At 59.4% G+C, this 14,529-nt stretch overlaps 1 protein-coding gene across 4 annotated transcripts in view; it reads right to left on the reverse strand.

Moving 5' to 3' along the window:
* The window catches only part of CACNA2D2 (calcium voltage-gated channel auxiliary subunit alpha2delta 2), a 140,078-nt gene extending 126,865 nt beyond the window's left edge, over window positions 1-13,213 (reverse strand). For 3 of the 4 annotated variants that reach the window (XM_032411351.1, XM_032411350.1, XM_032411349.1), the window contains exon 1: window positions 13,129-13,212. The gene's annotated coding sequence lies outside the window, so the exon portion shown is untranslated. Of the gene's footprint in view, window positions 1-13,128 lie in introns of all 4 variants that reach the window. The other variant, XM_032411347.1, reaches the window with a different exon arrangement.
* Between the last annotated feature and the right edge of the window lie 1,316 nt (window positions 13,214-14,529).

Consider the following 14,529-nt stretch of genomic DNA (forward strand, 5'->3'; position numbering starts at 1 on the left):
CTTCACCCCTTGGATGCTGCCTAGAGCACCAGGCATAGTTATTATTTATTCAACCTTGCTTCCATTTCTTCTTCACTGTCGGTCTCCCCCACAGACAGCGAGCTCCCAGGGCGCAGGCCCAGCACACAGCTAAGCCAACTTGGGTGGGAAGGGGCAGTCAGGACCCAGGAGGTGGGTCCTGAGACATGGGCTGGCTGTGGCGTGGTCAGCAGGGTGGATGAGGCAAGAGCAAGTCTCAACACAGAGGCGCGGTCAGGAAGGAGTGGGCAGCCAGCTGAGGAGGCCTGGTGTTCTCCCTGAGACAGGCCACAGACTCTGGCCGCTGGCCACGTGCACAGGCATCTGGGAAGAGCTGGCTTCCACAGGGACCCCAATCAGGAGACTCCCCAGAACCGGTATGTCAGCCCCCACCCCCCAGTGCCTGGAAGCCTCAGTCCCCCTTGCTGGGCGGGGGCAAAGGGGGGGTGGGTCCTGTGTTTACTTTCCTATTTCCATGCTTCTCTACCTTGGCTCACCTGGGTGGCTCTGGAAGATATTGATCCCTAGGCCCTGCCCCACCTAATAGCATAGTCCCATGGGTTCCTGGACCCCACGTCCCCCTCTCCCCTAAGGGCAGACCTTGGAGTCAGCACCTGGGCTGGGGCAATTCCTTGTGAAAGCCACAGGAGGGTGTGTGGGATGGCCTTGGCTTTATGGCACCAGCAAAGCCAGGCCCATCTGGGGGCCCTGTCCCAGACCCTGTAAAAGTTATTCCAGCTTCCAAAGACACAACCAGCTTGGCCTTCAGACACCTGTGTAGACTCTGTTCAGTGAACGTTTACTGAGTACTTGGTATGTGCAAGCTTGGAGCTCCAGCCAAGGACAGGTGGCCCCTGCCACTGCCTCTCCCAGGCCCACAGCCTTGAGGGGTAGGCAGCAAGGTCTACAGCGAGACAAGAATGAGGGAGCCTTTGGGCAGCCTACGAGGCCCCTGACCCACGTGGACAAGTCAGGGGAGGCTTCAGGGAACAGTGACTCCCAGTCAATCACTAAGGGGCAGACAGGTCAGCTGGACCACAGGCAGGTGATGCTTGGAGTTGGCAAGGCCCTTTGCAGCCCATCCAACTGCTCCCTGGCTTACTCCATGCTCAGTGCATAGTAGGTGCTTGTTCAGCCCCCATGGAAGACAATGGCTGCTGTCCTTGTAGGTGCTCAGTCCTGAGGGCAGAGATCCCCTCCTGGGCCCACTCCTGTGCCCATCAGAAGCAGCCCCCTTGTCTATGGTCTCCATAGCGCCAGCTTACAGGGTAGGACAGAGATGAGAGCTACACAGAAGGGGTAGCATGACAGCATCGTCCTCAGCTGAAGAAGGATCCATCAATCTGGAGGGTCCCAGGAGTCATGAGGATACTGAGGCTCAGAGGAGGAGGGCAGGTAGCTTGCCCAGACTCCCACAGTGAGCTGGACACGGGCCAAGGCTAGGGGTGGGGTAGGATGACACTGGCAGAGGGAGGAAGGGCAAGGGGAGGCCCAGTCCCTATAGCACAAGCCCCTGAGGTTTCTGGGGACTACAGCAGCCAAGGTCTGGCTTAAATACTTGACCTTGCTGCCCATCTGCCTCCCTCCCTCTGAGTCTCCCACAGGTAAAGCTAGGCACCACCGGGGCGGGGGTGGGGGGACGGAGCTGGTTGGAAGATGGAGGGTGAGGGGTGGAGTGGTGGGGGGGTGGGGAGTGAATCTAGACTGCTCTTCTCCCCCACTCCATGTACGCACAGGTGGTCACAGTACCATCAGCTCCCAGCCGGCTAATGGGAGAAGGCCTAGAAGGAGACTCAGATCAGAGGAGGCCTGGCTTGGTCTGGAGGACTCATAGCTGTGCCAGTAAAGGCCAGCCCCAGAGAGCCCTCTTCCCTCATGTGACAGGTGGGGAACAGTGGCCAGAGGGGCACCCGACCTAGGAGCAAGACAGAGCCCAGGGCTTCTCCCAAGACCTGTGCCCTTGGCTGGGTAACCCCTGGACACTGCGGCCAGCCTAGACCCACGACTGGTGCAGGGAACAGAGCCCAGAGAGTAAGGGCCAGGGGCAAGGTCATGAGAACACGGCCTCGTTGGAGCATGGATCTTGTCATATCCATCAGGGGAGCCAACCAATGACACCCCAGCCCTCTCCGTAGAAAGCAGACACGCAAGTATACCCACCCTACAGCTGCCCCTGCCCAAGCCCAGAACCAAGTCTCACAGGCAGCACCGGACAAGTTCAGGCCCGCCCCTTGGCCATGTCCATGGGTCACTTCCTCAGCTCTGCAGCAGTAGGACATGGCCTCTGTCTGCGTCTTTCCAGTTCACCACCGCCTCCAAGGACCCAGGGTGCGCCCCAAGCCCAGTGGGAGAGCCAGCACCCAGCGAAACTGTGCCCCAGCCTGGTAAAAGAGGCAGCGCTTGAGGAGGAACAGTTGTGACGGAAGGGCACAGGAGTGTGGGGGCACCCCGAGGGTCCTGTGGTCAGGGGACTGCCTGGAGGAGGTGGGCTGCAGAAGGGCCATGGGAGGCTGTGGCTGGGTGCTCAGACCTGAGTACTGGGGTATGAAGCCCGCTTCCACCACTCACTATCTGTGTGATTTCAGCATCACTCAGTCCTGCTGAGCTTCAATTTCTCTTGTCTGTGAAATGGGAATAAAAATGAACTCATCTCACTGGATAGGATACATGAAATACATCACCCAGGGCCCAGCTCATAGTGACTGATGATGTAGTTAAAATAACCACTTTCCTAACAAATGATTCCTTGAGCATGGATATCCCCCCTTCCTTTCCCCTTCCCTTCCCCTCCGACCTTCTTCCTCACCCCCACCCCATGTTCAGGCCTCTGGCCTGACCCTGTAGCAGAAATTTCCTTCCTATTCTCCATTACTCTCCGCTTCTCACTAACAAAACCCACGTCTGTAAGAATCTCTCCTGCCTCCATCCCCAAGGTGACCCCATCCTTTGCTCAAGGGTAAATCCTGATTAGCCGGAGCCAATCACAGTGCACTTTCCCTATTGCCAGTGATTGGTTTAGAGTGCACATGTGACCCAGTGCTAACCAATGAGGTACGAGGGGAAGTTGGCCAGGGGCTTCTGAGCCTGGTTTCCTAACCTCTTAAGAGGAACCCAATATCCCCTTTACTCCTATTGTCTGGTACCTGTGATGCCCGGAGCTATGGCAGCTATCATGTTGCCATGAGGGGAGTCCGCCAAGAACAGAGAGCCCCCACTAAAAGTGAGGCCAGACAGGCAGAGTGCGGGTGTGGACTTGGTCCTCAATGACAGCCTACACTCACCCACCTCTGGGCTCCCTGTCAGAGGATAAAGGGACTAACCATGATGAAAAAAAATCATCACGCTGTGGTTGCCATGGTGCATGTAAAAACTGCCTCTTTTCCTTGCAGCCAAATATACTCTTCAGACTCGCCTTCTGAAGGGGTAGTAGTCAGCTCAATGCCTACTCTGGAAGGCCCCTGTGCACTGGGGCCTAGGGTTGTCAAAAAGGCCCACAAGGGGTTGGGAGCCAGAGGAGGGCATCGGTCAGAAGGGCTCTTCGCCTCAGTACTTGGGCTGAGCAGGCCAGCCTGACAGAGGGATATGCTGAGCAAAGGCCAGAAGGTGCAAAGGCCAGAGCTCCTACTAGGACGTGTAAGCGGTTGGGCCTGGCTGGAGCCTGGAGAGTTACAGGGCTAGTGGCCAGAGACCGGAGCCAGCCCCGGCAGGGTCTCCAATGCTAGCCTGGGAAGTGGGGCTCTGCCCACGGTAGGCTTCCGGGGCGCAAGGTCATCGCTGACCCTCAGCAGGAGACACTGCAGCGTACCTAGGGGGTCCAGGAAAAGAAGGGAAGACTTCCAGGTTCTCCCAAGCCCACCCCAGCCTCAGCTCACAGGGGGAAAGGAGAAATGTCCAGCTGTGACAGCCCTCAGCACAGAAGCCTGTTCCATCAGCTCGTTTCTCTTCTCTAATAAATGAAGCTGGGGGCAGGGCTGAGGTGGGTTGTTTTGTTGTTTGTTTGTTGGAACTGGTAGCAGCACCAGGCCTGACCTTTAAGGCTTCAAATGCAGCATTTTAGGGGGCGCCAGCAGGCAAAGAACACGGGGCTGCAGAGGGAAGTTATCAAGGCTAAAATGCCACGTCAGGCTGGAAACGCGCAGTCGAGCGGGGGCCCCTACCCATCGCAGGAACACACCAGGCTATCCTTGCCCGCCTGGTGACAAAGCTGTTCTTTCTGAGGGTACCTTGAAATTCTTGCTGCCTCTAAAACGGCAGGGAGGCACCAACGTCTGTCCCAGAGGGAGGCCAGGAGCTGGGGCCTCACACCACACAGGCGCCTTGCTCTATAGGATTTGCCAAAGGAGGCCTCAAATTGCTCCTGTATCCCACGTCAGGGGTTTTATTTTTTTACTTTTTAGAGAGGGAGAGAAAGAAGGTAGGGAAGAGGAAGAGAGAGAATCTTAAGCAGGCTCCATACCCAGGGCAGAGCCCGACTCAGGGCTCGATCTTACAGCCCTGAGACCATGACCTGAGCTGAAATCGAGAGTTGGATGTTTAAGCGACTGAGCCACCCAGGCGCCCCAGGGATGTTTTTATCAAGAGAACCAGTTGTATGTCATAGCGCAAGGACAGCTAAGCTGGGGTCATTGTTTTTTGTTTTTGTTTTTTTTTAAAGATTTTATTTATTTATCTGACAGAGAGAGAGAGAGACAGGAGAGAGGGAACACAAGTAGGGGGAGTGGGAGAGGGAGAAGCGGGCTTCCCGCCGAGCAGGGAGCCCGATGCGGGGCTCGATCCCAGGACCCTGGGATCATGACCTGAGCCGAAGGCAGACACTTAACGACTGAGCCACCCAGGCGCCCCTGGGGTCATTGTTTGAGCAGCCTGCACTGAGCACTGGGGATGGGGCCCTGTCTGCAGGCGGAGTGCAGCCAGAAGACCTGGGGGGCCTGAAGGCTCCTCTCTGCCACCTCAGACATCAGTTTCCTCGTCTTACAACGGAGGTATCTGGGTCCCCAGGGGCTTCTGTGCCTGGGATACGTCCTTCCCAAGACGGGAACCATGCAAGGCCCATACTGCCCAAAGAGATGGTCTGGCCCAGGCACCCTGCCCCCCTCCCTCTCCCCCCAGGAACCCTCGCTGGCCTTGCAGGCTCCAGAGCCCTTCTCGGCCACCTCTGCTCTTTGCAGAAACCCCCTCCCGAAATGCCGAGGACATTGGGCTACCCCAGCACGGACAACGCACAGGCCCTGAGAATGCTAGGAAAGCAAAACTTACAGTTCTCTCAGACATCAGAACCCACCAGATCAGGGCCAGAGCTCAGCTGGGCACACAAGAGCCCCAAGGGCCAGCACCCAGACTGTTTGTTTATGAAGACCCAGTAGACAAAAATTCATCCTTGAAAGGAAGAGACTTCGTGGGAGGTGCCCTAAATAGAGGAACATGTGAGGATCATCAAGCTATTGCACCCCAAATCGTGCCTGCAACTGACTGCATAAATATCTTCCTGGGGGTGAGAACCCCAAACCTACAGCAGATGCTCCAAGGGATGCCAGTCTCCCTCCCTTGGTGTGCAAATGAGAAGCACCCACTCCAAGAGCGGAAAAACACCAGCCCAAGGTCACACAGCAAGGGTTTCCACTCTCCCTGCACCCCAACCTCCATGCCCACCCTTCAGATTCCCCACAAGGGAAGGGCTGGTTGCAAAGACCTTTACTTCACAAACGACTCACCAAGCTTCTCTGAGTCCCAAGTCCTCCAGTGCATCTAAATACCATTCATTTTGCAAAAATCTGAATTACAAGGATGCAGCCTGTGTGTTTCCTTCACAGACTGTCATCGAGCCAGTTGGTAGATGATCAAACTTTCCAGATCAGCCTTAACTCGCGCTGTTCCTGACATAAAAGTTTGCCAAACACTGGTCCTAACGACCAGGCTGCTGTATTTCCCACGGCCAGCGTTTGCCCAGTGAGCTCTGGCATTAACTTCAAAGGCGGGTGCGGGAGGTGGGCACCAAGAGCACATTCTGTGTACAGACAAACCGCGCATCTGCCTGCACACACATACGTGCACACGTGCACAGCACACACCCACACCTATGTGTACGCGTGAGCATGTGCATACACACAGACCCGCTCGTATGCACACAAGCAATATGCAAGCATGCACACGCAGGGGCACACGCACACACCCACACACAAGCTCGTTTTCGTATACAAACGGACGTTCACACAAGTGTGCATTCACATGAACACACCTAACACACGTGTACACACACACACACACACAAGAGCACACTCTTACATACTTCCATACACAGGCCAAGGCAAGGGCCAAGCACGGGAGGAAAGACACGAAACCTCAGCTGAGTCTCAGGTGCCCGGAGGGCCCGGCTGGGCCGTGGGTGTCGTGGGTGACGGGAGAGGTGCCTGGCACTTGGAGTGCAGGCCTAGCTGGACTGAGAACCCTCACAGGTTGAGTCAGGATGCACGTGCCCTCATCATGCACCCCCTGGGGCCGGGCCCCTCCCTCAGGATCTTTGGTACCCCAGCCCTATGAGGCAGCACACTCAAGGGAACTCTATTTTACAGATGAGGCCCCAAGACCCAGAGAGGCCGAGGAAGTTCCCAAGGTCACACAGCTGGTGAGAGGTGTGGCAGAGCCCCGGTGTGCACCAAGCAGGGCCCTCACTCAGAGAGAGGTAGCCAGCAGGGAAGGAAGGCATCGAGGTGGGAGCCAGGGACCCACGGTCTACGGAGGGCGGGCAGGGAAGAGAGGCAGAGGGGGCGACTCCTCCCTCTCCTTGCCACTCCTTTCCCCTTCATTTAAGAGTCATTTCCAAGGTGGGGAGAGCTGGTTAATGATCAGCAGGAAAGGCTTCCCATGCCCCTCCCTCTCTGCTAAACAATTAGGTTGATTAGAGCCCAAAGTGGGTCAGTCTGAGAAGCAGCTTCAGGACACCCAAGTGTGGCCAGAGGCCAGTAGGGGAGGTGCAGGCTCCTCACACTGGAGGAGGTGGGGTCTAGCTGGGTTGGGGGTCAGGCCTCCCTCTGTGGCTAGAGCACAGGGTGAAGAGGAGCGGGAAGACCCTGAACCTATCTTATTAGGACATTGGAATGTCAGAGTCAGAAGAGTCTAGAAGAGAGGAAACTGAGGCCCAGGGGGAGGGGGGGCTTGTCCAAGGTCACCACCCTGCCAGCTACCCCGCTGACAAGATTGGGCTGGAACTGCCTTTGACAGAGGGCCCCCAGGACCAGGCTAACCCGAGGCAAGGCCCCTGAGGCCCCCCCACGGGAAGATTCCCCTCACCTAAGCCCAGAGAGACAAGGTCTCCTAGTCTGCGAGGTCCCATCCCCCACAGGCTCAGGCACCAGCACGAGCAATGGCCAGGAGCCATGCGAACCAGACAGCCCCAGGAGGAGGGGGCCCAGCTCAGCTGGGAGAGGGACTAGGTGGCCCACGAGCAGGATCAGCCCAGGGACACCAAACCTATGGCAGGGCAGGACCAGATGGAGCCAAGCCCCCGGGTCGTGCCTGCATAAAGTAGGGCTCAGACTGTGTGGGCCTGAATGACAGCATCCTTGACTCCTTTAGGGTAGCTCTAAGAGACCCCCGTGGGGAATTTGCAAGCCCCCCCAGGGGCATCCCAATCCATTGGTGGTCACCTGCACTGCCAACTCCCCCCCACCGCCAACCTTAGCCACAGGCAGCTCAGAAGGCTCTTCAGGTTACACAGGACAAGAGAGGAAGGGAAAAGAAAAAAAGCAAAAACCACACATACACCTCCCTCTGGGAATACGAATATTGATTCTGTAGCTTCTTGTTTAGACAGTAGGCACCAGAGGGGGGAAAAAAAAAACCCAACCTGACATGAACAGAAGCTTCCCAGTTGGCTGGAGGGATTGTAGCCAGCAGTGGGAAAGCCCCCCACCCTTGCCTTCATGGTACCCTAGACCCTGGTGTTCCCTCCCCCATTCCCGAGGCCCTGAGCCCTCACTTAAAGACACAGGTCACCAGTTCCTGAGGCAGATCTCAAATCTAGAAGCCCACAAGGACAGCAGCGGGCAGGGGGTACGGGAAGCGGAAGGAGAAAGAGACCAGCCCCCCAGCCACAGACGACTCTACCTGCCAGACAAGCCCATGCCATAGGCCTACTTACTTTGACTCCCAAACCTCCAGCTGGCCCTTGAATAGTTCCCTAGCCCCCCAGGTCACACCTGTCCTTACAGCATGGAAACCTCTAAGGTCTATACGGTCTGAGTCCTCTGAAGTCCCCTCGGGGCCGACAAAACTGCCAAGGGACTAGAGGATCCAGCCTCAGGTTTCCATTAACCACCCCTATGCCCCTTCTCTCTGGAATCATATGGAATCTGGAGGGGGAGATGGCATCTTGGCATCTTGAGATGGGAGTCCCTCCTGCCCACCTCTCCATGCCACGCAGGCCTGGTCTATGACTCAAAGCCTTGGAGAAGAGGAAAATCTGAGTCGGGGGCCCCATGATCACCTGTGTACACGTGGAAGGGGGTGGAAATGGGCTGGCAGGGCAGCTGTGGGCCAAGGAAGAAAGCCCCCTCGAGGCTGCCTGAGACCCAGGAGAGCAGAGGGACAGTGCAGGAAAGGTTACAGCTGGAAGGCCTAAGCGTGCCTCACAGGTCTTAGGCCTGTTCATTTTCATCCAAAGACCCAGGTTTTGAGTCCCCACCCCCAACTTCCTGGGCCCAATGCTCAGATGTGCCCAGGCTCCTGGCAGGGCAGCTAAGCATTGAAAAGATTAGTCCTCTTCCAGACCTCCCTCCAGAAGTTGCGGGGCTTTGGGGAGGGCCTGCATCTTTCCGAGTCTTAGTCTCCTCATCTGTGGGATGGGCATGAGCACAGGTTCTGCGGTCAAGGCCGTAATGTAGTAAGGGCCTGGCCTGAGCTCATTGAAAGAAGACCCACCGTAAGCCTGTGATGTTCCCCACCACAGTCAAGCTGGGCTTCAGGCAGTGAGGGAGGGAGGTGGCCCAGTGTCTGTCCTCTAGGAGGTGACATCCCATGTGGGTGGGCACAGTCTGAGCTAGGGGCACAACCCAGAGGCCTCCAGACGGTGTGGGTATGGGACCTTGAAAGAGGTATTTAAACCCCTGAGGAGAGCATGCAGTGATGAGGGGACAGCATCAGCAAAGCGGAGAGAGGAAGGCACCCAGCCCATGGGAGCAGGGGGAAAAGACTGGTGGGCAGGGGCCTGGTCAGGCTGCAGCCTTAGGGCCGGATGCTAATGTTTACGATAGCTGTTGCGCTGTCCACCCATGGAACCCTCCGTGCCCACCAGAGGCTACATTCCCCTCGCAGGAATTCTCACCACCAGCCTCTTAAGCAGATTCTATGATCTCAGTTGGGGAAACCGAAGCAAGATCATCGCAACAAGAGGGTCAGCTCTGGAGGCCAACGCTGGAGCCTGCTAGGCCTAGACACCTGACACCCAGCAAGTCCACCAACTGCCTCCTCCCAGGAGCTGGCAGGGTCCACCCATACACATCTAAGGCGCCATGAGCTGGCAGTGCCCACCTGCATACAGGCAGAAGGGAAAAGGAGGCATTGAGCGTAGAAGCGCTCACTCCACTTGTGAGTCAGTCTCTCCTTGGGGACACCAGTGTGACTGAGAATCCAGCGTGAGACTCGCCCACAGATTAGGAGCGGACGCAATCTCAAACCAGCTCCGCCACCCTCTCAGGGGTTAGTCTGACAGAGCTGGCCAGGAGGAGGTGCCCAATATGGGTGGGGCACAGGGGGGACAGCAGCCAAGGGGCTCCCCAAGTCCTCCACACCAGGAGGGATGCGAGCACTTGGCAGCTCTGCGTGCCAGTGGTGGTGGCAGCAGGCTGTGAAGCCTCACCCCCTCCCTCCTGCAAAAGCTGCGGCAGGTCACTGGGGAGATGGGGGGACCCAGACGTGTGCTGTTGCCTCCCTCTAACAGGGAGAGTCCCAGGGAGGTGAAGGCGCGGGCTCAGAGGCCCAGACAGACACACGTCACCCACCATTAACCGTAGCTAGACTGACGCATGCCCCGTCGTGGGCACTCAGGAAAAGGAGCACGTACTCCAGCTGTCATTAATCTGCTGGGTGGGTTCAGACCCCTCAGGCTGCTCTTGGCTCCCCACCCGCCCTGCCAGAGGAAGGGAGGTGCTGCCCAGCACCCTCACTGGGGCAGAGTGGGGCTAAGAGGGTGCAGCCAGCCACGCAGCTCAGCCCGGCGCTCCACCCAGCACTCAGCCAGGGCCCCACAGAGCAGGGGACAGAGAAACCTGGGGACTCCGGAGAACAGGGGACAGAGGTCCCACAAAAGAGGCAGGCAGGGTGGGCCCAGAGCAATGAGAGGGATGGAGTGGGGCTGGGGGACCCAAGGAGGGGGCAGGGGAGGGGCCGGGGATGGATGGGAGAAAGACGCTGGGAGAGGCAAAGCAGTTGCCCTTGGCAGGCAGCGGTGGCCATTCGCCATTCACAGCCACGGCCACGGCCACGGCTGGAGTGAGACGAATTGGAAACGGGGAGGCGGGGGAAAGGGAGAGTGTGCTCTGACTCCTTCTCCCCCAACTTCAGCCCCAAACACACGAGTGCACGTGTGCACACATATGTACTCGCTCCTGTGGCCTCCTCCTTGTTTGAAACCCTGATCTCGGTCCAAGTGGGGTGAGGGAGTACCCTCTACCCTCTGCCACCAAAACCAAAGCCCTGTCCCCACTCCAGCGGCAACTCCTCTGCCCTCCTTGATCCAGCGGCTGTCTCAATCCACTCGCCTGATGGGCAGAGAGCCACACTGCCACAGCGATGACAGAAATAATGGCCATCGGACCCCAAACCCACACTGGCTTAAAACCCAGCGGCTCGCAGAGCTGGGCCCCGTCACTCTGCCAGGCGTGGTTGAGGAAACGACTTTGCCGCCTAGGGCCCTCTCCACTGAGGGGCCATCACCCCAGTGCCATGACACCGAGGCTCCCACTTCGCATCTCAGAAAGCCACCTGTATCAACGTCTCGTCCTAGCCTGGCCACTGACCCCGGAGAGTTCAGGGAGGCCGTCCACCCCAAGGCAGCCCCACGGCAGCCGCCTCAGCCTTTCATGTGAGTTCAACAAAAGCCCCCGCTCCAGCTAGCTGCAGTCATGTGGGGGCCCTCACTCAATTCCCTCCCCTTCCTCCTTCCAAGGATCAATGGGCATCCGCATCTGCGGGACCAGGGCAGCTGAAGGGCGCTGGCTGTCACAGTAAACCCTGTGTGTCGTCGTCACATTAGTCACTTCCCCCTGGACCCTCAGAGCCGCGCAGCCCCCACCCCACCCCCCACTCTCATTCTCTAATTATGGTTTGCGAGACATGTCCCAAACCCTCAAATTAGCTCCAACTCTATCGACAAGAGAAGAGCGTCCAGCTGGAAATGTGCCGCTGCCCTCACACCCGCCTCATCGTCTTCTCGCTGGGGACAGAGTGACAGGTGTCCATTCTGGTCAGGGTCTCACACTGTCCTTCCAACGGAGACCCATGGCGGGCCCGACAGCCACCTGGCCCACTGCAGGTTGCAAGGAGAGGGGGCGAGGTGGGAAGAGGTGAAAAGAGACATCTATTTAAACCTTCATTCAAGGAGCTAGGAAATGGCTCGGGAAAAAATATTGTGGCTTGGCTTTGAGGAAAAAAGAACAACAAAAAAACAATGCTTTTGCTCTTTTTAAACACTATGGTTGAAGTCCATTTTCATCACGGCAAATGAAAGACATAACGTCCCCACAAGCCCTGAACTTCCATATGATCCTCCTCTCCCTGCGCACCCCCCAACGCACACACAAAAAATCCAGACGGTTGACAGAGGACACGTCCGTGCGGCACCTGTAATTTGCCGACTGATCACCCGCCTGAGCACAGCCAGGCTGTGTGAGGAAAGAAACGACGAGACGAAGAGACACTCAGAGCGGTGCCTTTTCTGAGTTTGTTTTGCCCTCATCTGGGAGAACCTACAAGCTGGAGTCGGCAGGTTTTGAGGCAGAAATGGTCTAATGACGCAGAGTCAGCCTCTCCCCTTCCCTGAGGCCAGAACCTTCCCCTTGGCCACTAGCAGCCCAGCTACTCATTTCCCAAACCCCAGGCCTGGCTACTGGTGAAGGATTCCAGGGACAGGTGGCTCCACAGACCTGGAGACATAACAGACAGCAAGGTGGTCACCATGGCCCAAAGCCACAGGGGCAAGGGGTGTCTGGGCACTGACATAAGCCTGGGGCATGGTGCCCACAGAAACAGCTGCTGTCCTAAAGGCCACATGCACTGAATACCCACTCCGAGCCCCAGACACATCTGGCCAAGCTCACCAGAGGAGGATGCCCAAGTTTGCGGGCTCTTGGGGAGGGAGAGAAGGCTCAAAAGGACCATGAGAACCAGCAGAAGGGGCAGGGCCAGGAGATGCCATTCACTTGCCGGCAGCAGCAGCACGAGCAGGCAGGGGTCCTCCCTGCCATTCACTTTCTGCCTCCATCCCAGCACCTTCACCTCCCAATTGGGCTCTCCAGGGGACCCTCCCCTCAGGTGGAGTGAGGGGACAAGAACAAGGGACACTGACCCCCTCTGTGGTACTGGTCACAAGAAGGTGCTTGCATCCTCCGCATCCAGCCCTTCCGGTCAAAGGAAAAGGCCAATGAAGACAGGTGTGGAGGTGTCCCCCACCTCTGGCTCAAAAGCGCCGGGTTCCCACTGGGGACGAAACGTGGGGCAGACGCGCGACTCCAGCTCTGCCGGGCAGGGGTCCCTGGCCGCCCCCTCACCCAACCTCAGGTTCCCCTCTCACCGGGACAGCGGCAGGGGAATCAGCTGGCAAACTCGGAACCCCCCACCCCATCCCTAGGCTTGCAGATCTTGCTCTGCCCCGTTTGGGGGTTGGGGGGCGGATAAGGGGCACCGCGGGGAAGTTTCGCGACGCAGCCAGAAGCGCCGGGACCGCGGCTGCCCGCCCTCTGGTCTTGGGGCCCCCGCCCCCGGGGCGCAGCCCGCAGCCGGACCCAGCGCCCCCGCCCCGGCGCGGGGAGGGACGGGCGCGGGCCGGGGGGGAGGGGGGGGCGGAGGGGCGCGCAGGGATCGGTCGGGGTCCCGCGGCCGGCCGGGGAGGCCACTTACGTGTGCTGCTGGGGGAAGCTGTAGGCAGAGGCGCCGGGGGCGGCGAGCAGCGGTAGCAGCAGCAGCGGCGGCAACAGCAGCAACAGCGGGCGCGGGGGCCCGGACGGCGGGCGCCGGGCTCCGGGGCCGGGCCGGGGGCCGCGGCCGGGCCAGGGGAGCGCAGTCGGCGCCGGGCCGGGCCGAGAGGCGCCGCAGGTCCGAGCCGGCACCGCCATGTTTCCATTCAAGATGCGGCGCCGCGGGGAGGGGGGGGGGGCGGCGGCGGCGGCGGCGGCGGGGGGGGGGGGCGCGGGCGGCGGGCGGCAATCCGGCCTCTCCGCCTCCTCCGCCTCCTTCGCGCGGGGCCTCCGGGGCTGCACGGGCCGCAGCGCCTCTGCGGGCGGCGCGCCGCGATCTCTCCGCCGCGCTGACTCGAAGCGCTCTGAGCGCCCGGCCCGGGACCGGCGCTCAAATAGCGGCCGCCGCCAACCTGCCGGCGCCGCCCTCCCCGGCCGGCCCGCCCACGCGCGCCCCCGCCGCGGCCACGCGCCCGTCCGTGCCCGCGCGCCCCTCGTTCCCGCGCAGCCCCGAGCCGGCCCTGCTGGCCCGCGCGGCCGAGCGGAGCCCGTGCGCGCGCGTCCTGCGCCCCAGCCGTGGGCCGACCTCCCGGTGCGCGCCTCTGTCCGCCAGCCTCGGACGCCGTGCCCCTCTCCGCCGCACCCGCGGTAGGAGTTTCTGGCCCCGCGGCCCACGGCAGGCGCCTGTGTGACCCTTCTGGGGGCTCGACCTTCAACAGGCTTAAGGCCTGGAGTCACAGGTTTAATGGTGGAATGGCACACTTCAGCAGACCAGAGAAGAGGGCATCGGTGCTGAACTCACACCCCCAGGGGCTCTCGCCACTTGCAAGAGTCCTCTCCTAGGGGACTCGGGTCCCCACGCCATGACAGAAAGAAAGGGCCTGGGTCTCTGGATCCCTGAGCGGGAGCCTGGATCCAGCTGCACAGTTGTGAGGGGCCGAGAATGGCAGGATGCAGCCCTCCACAGCCACTCATTTACTTCACCGGCCTAAGCAGGCACTGTGTGCTGACCGGCCCCTAGCCCCAGCCCCGAGGCTTCCAGAGCCTCCTCCTCCAGTGCCGGGAAGCTCACCCCTGCACAATCCAATCGTTTCTGTCCTGAGGCCCCTGGCTCCTCCCTGCTGCAGGGAGAAGGCTGGGGCTGGTGTGGCTTCTGACCCTGCAGCTTGTGGGCCTCTCAGAGCCTGTTTCCTCTCTTATGGATGCTTGTGTGGGTGCTTAACCCCATTTCTAGGATGAGGTGAGAATGGGAGTCAATTGCTTGGTAAACTGAAATGCTCTTGGTTGGGAGAGAGCATCCGAGAGATTCCCCGGAAGTTGCCCCTGGAACTCTGCTCTTCCCCCT

This window comes from Phoca vitulina, unplaced genomic scaffold (genome assembly GCF_004348235.1).
Source record: "Phoca vitulina isolate PV1807 unplaced genomic scaffold, GSC_HSeal_1.0 scaffold13, whole genome shotgun sequence".
NCBI lineage: Eukaryota > Metazoa > Chordata > Mammalia > Carnivora > Phocidae > Phoca > Phoca vitulina.